Source organism: Triticum urartu, chromosome 3A (assembly GCF_056163025.1).
Source record: "Triticum urartu cultivar PI428250 chromosome 3A, HENAU_Tu73, whole genome shotgun sequence".
Classification (NCBI taxonomy): Eukaryota; Viridiplantae; Streptophyta; class Magnoliopsida; order Poales; family Poaceae; genus Triticum; species Triticum urartu.
Window position 1 is genome coordinate 692,543,309 of NC_141875.1, and position 4,354 is coordinate 692,547,662.

The following is a 4,354-nucleotide window of genomic DNA, read 5'->3' on the forward strand; positions in this document are numbered from 1 at the left end:
GACACTCTGTTTGTCTATGTATTCACACATGTATTATGTTTCCGGTTAATACAATTCTAGCATGAATAATAAACATTTATCATGATATAAGGAAATAAATAATAACTTTATTGTTGCCTCTAGGGCATATTTCCTTCACGAGATCGTCCCGTAGTTCAGGCGTCCAAGATCGATGGACCCGACGTAGAACTCGTCAAAGATAGCCATGATCTCCGGCTTAATCACATTCCAGAAGCTCTGGAAGAACTTAACTAGAAGACCATCCGGGCCAGGGGTCGAGGATGGGTTCATGCCCTTGATGGCCGCCCAGACTTCGTCCTCAGAGAAGGGGGCCGTAAGGGCCGCGTTCTCAGATGCGGAGACAAGTTGGCGACTAGACCAACAGTCCTGGTCAAGGGATAAGCCGCTCCGAGGAGCGACGGTGAACAAGGACCTATAGAAGTCGTCGACGTGGGACCTAATGTCCCGCGGGGATTGCAGGAGAACTGAGCCATCCCAAAGAAGGGGGATGGTGTTGCGCTTGCGACGACCATTCGCAATGGCTTGGAAGTAAGCCGTATTCACGTCACCCTTCAGGACCCATTTCTGAGCACCGCGCAACCGCCAGTAAGCCTCTTCATCCGTGTAGATGATAGAAAGCTGGTCCTCCAAGTCGTAGTGGGAAAGCCACTCCTCGGGGGAGAGGACATGTGCGTCGGCCCAAAGATCTAGGGCTTGGATCGCGGACAGAAGAGCCTTCTTACGCTCGCGGAGGTCGCGCCCCAGGTTAGCGCCCCATCCTTTCATGAACTGTCGGCCCCGTTTGGCACAACTGTGCCAGGAGTCGACAGCAGAAGGAGGGCGAGCAGGGGACAGGGAGAGAGAGCCCGAGTCTCCACCCACCGGGCACCGACCGTGTCAATGAAGCCATGTTGGGACAGCCAAAAAGTCTCAAACCGGAAGGGGGGGACCGGGGGGCGTTCATCAGCAGAAGAGAGGAGGGGGACGTGGTCAGATCCAATCCGGGTGATGGCCCGGAGGGAAGCGAGGGAACAGCGGAGATCCCATTCTGGGGAAACTAGGACCCGGTCCAGAACAGACTGGGTCGGGGCAGCCTGACGGTTGGTCCAAGTGAACCTGGCACCAACCCGGTCGATCTCACGGAGGCCAAGATCAGCAATGCAGTCGTTGAACATTTGCGTAAGTCTGAAGTTGACGTTGGCATTGCTCTTGTCCTCCGCACACCTAAGGAGGTTAAAATCACCCCTACCACAATAGGCAGTGATGCTGTCGACACCTTCCGGTGAAGCTCCTCGAGGAAGGAAGCGGATCGGCTGTGATCGGCAGGACCGTAGACAATAATGACCTCCCACTTGAAGTTCAGGGAGCGCTCGAAAAGCTCCATGCTAACGAAGAACTGGCCCCGGTCCATACTACCCACCTCGAATGTGGCATCCTTCACACCTAACAGGATGGCACCAGAATGGCCCGCGGTCCCACTAGACGGGAGCCAATGCCAGGCGAAAAGGTGGGAGCTCAGGCGGTCAAGCTCCGGAAGGGAGAACTCCGTACGCATGGTCTCTTGGATGGCCACAATGTCAATGTGTTCGTCACGAATGTACTCGATGAGTTGGTGGCGACGGCCATCATGGCCGAAACCGCGGATGTTCCAGAAGAGGGCACGCATCACGCAGCCATTGAGGGGCTGCTTGACCCCAGGACACGAGATGCGCTTTGCGCGCGAAGAGCAGCTGTCCGAGATCGGGTACGACCCCGAAGCTCGGGAACGGACAGGGGGGATTCCACCGATCCGACGAGGAGGAGGCGGTCTCGGGTCCACTGACTCGGACGACGAGTCAGGGGGCAGGAGCAGGGCTGCTCTAGCTGCAGCCAGCCTACCATCGAGGATCTCGCGGGCCCTAATGGCCTCGATCTAGGCTAAGGGGGAGCCGACCTCCCCCCTAAATATGATCGCGGAGTCAGTTGCGATCTTCACAAGGTTCCCAAGAGGGATCGACTCTAGAGCAGAGAAGGAACAAGTAGCTGACGAGGGAGGGACTGAAGGGGTACCTGGCTCCAGGTTCCGTGCAGCGGCACGAAGCTTAGCCCGCTCGCGGATGGGCAGCACCGGGCAGCCCTCCGGGCGCGCCGCGTCTAGCCGAGCACTCCGACGAGAGGCAGTCGCCGGAGAGGAGGCCGAACGGGGGCGCCGATAGAAGGCTACAGCGCGAGGAGGCGGAGGGGGAGCAGCCAGGGGGGTGAACACCTGGGACTCCTAATCCAAGCCAGAGCCTGCAGCGGGGAGAGTCTGAAGAGCCGGGGTCGGAGAAGAAGGCGGCGATGGCATCAGTGTCGGGGAAGACGGAGGTGAGGCCGAGTCGATGACGAGATCCGTCCGGGCCCCAAGAGGGGTCGGGGACGACCGGGGCGCCGTGGCCGGAGATGGCGAGGCGGCCGGCTGGGCGACAACAGGGGTGGCGTCGGTGGGGAGGTCAGAGACGGCCCCCCGCCACCGCCGAGCGAGGAGGGCGGGTCCAGGGACACCGACCCAGAAGGGGCGATGCCCATGTCCAGGACCGGCCCGGTGGGGGTGGCGGAGACCGGGGAGCGCGGCGAGGAAGCGGGGCAGACGACCAAGCCCACACTGGAAGCATCGCTGGCGGCAGGAGACACGGCCATCGGGTCGAGGAGGGCCCGAGGGAGGGGGCCGTCGCGACCTGGCGTCCATGCCCCCCGTCGGCCGTGGGTGAAGGCGATCGGGACTGCGACCTGGAGGCCGAGTCATCCGAGCCCTCACCATCCTCGGACCTGCGGGAGCGGGGGTGGTGTTTGCCGTGATAGTCCCTCCCGGCACCCGGGTTACCGCCAGGAGGCCCATCGTCGGTGAAGCGAGGACGGCTAACGTGGTTGGGAGGCTCGAGGGCCATGCGGAGGTCGTAGCCCAGGTCGTTGAAGAAAACACGAACGGTGACGTGGAGCTTGGAGGAGTCTAGACACTTGATCTTGACCCGGACCTCTTCCTCCTTGCGGAGGGAGAGCTCGTCGACCACCACCACCTTGCCCAGGATCCGGGACATCTAGCGGATGACGAGCTAGGACCGGGCGATGTCAGGGAGGCCACCCACGAGGAGCCAAGCGGTGTCCAGGACAGCCACCGAGGGGGCGTCGAGGACCGGCTCGGTGATGTCGACGACGAGCTGGTAGAGGGCGAGGGTGATCCGGCCACTACGAGTGGCATAGCCATAACTGATGGTGTCGGGGAAGATGACGGTGAAGATGTGGCCAGCAGTGGGAGTGACCGCCCAGTCCCACTGGCGACGGTAGAGGTGGTTGAGCTCAGCCTCGATCATCTCCGGGGATGCCACCCCGTCGACCACCATAATGATCGCCTGAAGGGAGGGGGTGGGCAGGGGGAGATCCGGGACCTCGAGATGGAAGAACCCAAGCCCCTCGATGCCGTGGCCGTACATCATGAGCTCAGACGTCATCGGGCGGTCTGGGCACAGGAGAGCCGGATGACCAGGATCCGAGCAAATGTAGTAGCACTGGGGGTTGACGCGGTTGACCTGCGAGTGACCTGGCACCCCACAGTTGAAACACGGGGCGCGAGGGAGGTTGGAGACTAGACCCGGGGCAGCGGAGGTGCCCGGACCCGAGGTTGGAGGGGCGGCCGGGTTGCCACGGCCGTGGCCTCGACGCTTCTTTTTCTTGGCAGGGCCTTGGCGGCCGCGAGCGGGAGCGCCGCCCGAGGTGGCAGCCAAGGCAGGAGCCGAAGGGCCGGCGGCGTGAGGTGGCAAGTACTTCCGGGAGGCCGGCGCGATGGCCGGGGGTTGGGCGCGGGGGGACGGGGGGCGTGCAGCGCGAGACGGAGATGGGCTGCGGCCCCGACGAGGAGGCGGGGAGGGCGAACAACGACGCGGGCGCCAGTCCCCCGAGGTGGCTGGACGAGGGGAGCGGGAGCGCCCCTGCGTCTCGCGACGAGCGGGGGAACGGCGGTCGTCCCGGCGACCTTCGCGGAGTTCGCGCCGGAGCTCCTCCTCGCGGCGGAGGGCGTCGGGGGAGGTACGGGGAGGGTTGCGACGATCGTCCGAGCAACGCTTGGGGCGGGGCGCCCCATCCTCCCAGTCACGCGGCATGGCCGGGCGCAGAGAGGGAGGCCGGGGGAGACGCGGAGGAGGGGGGAGGGACGGCCGCTGGAGAGCTCGAGGTCGGGGTGAGCAGCAACCGACGAGGCGGCGGGGGGGAGGGAATGAGGAGCACGGGCAACCTCCTGGGATCCAGATCGATCGCCCTAGGGGAGTGGGCCTAGGGCACGGGCGTGGCCCAGGAGGGGTCATCCGGCCTAGTTGGGGGGGGCGCGGGCCCAGGAGAGGGG

The 4,354-nt window shown here is 63.7% G+C and overlaps 1 pseudogene; it reads right to left on the minus strand.

Annotated features, from left to right (window-relative positions):
- Positions 1-1,665: 1,665 nt before the first annotated feature.
- LOC147981710 (uncharacterized) lies at positions 1,666-4,115 on the minus strand (annotated as a pseudogene).
- Between the last annotated feature and the right edge of the window lie 239 nt (positions 4,116-4,354).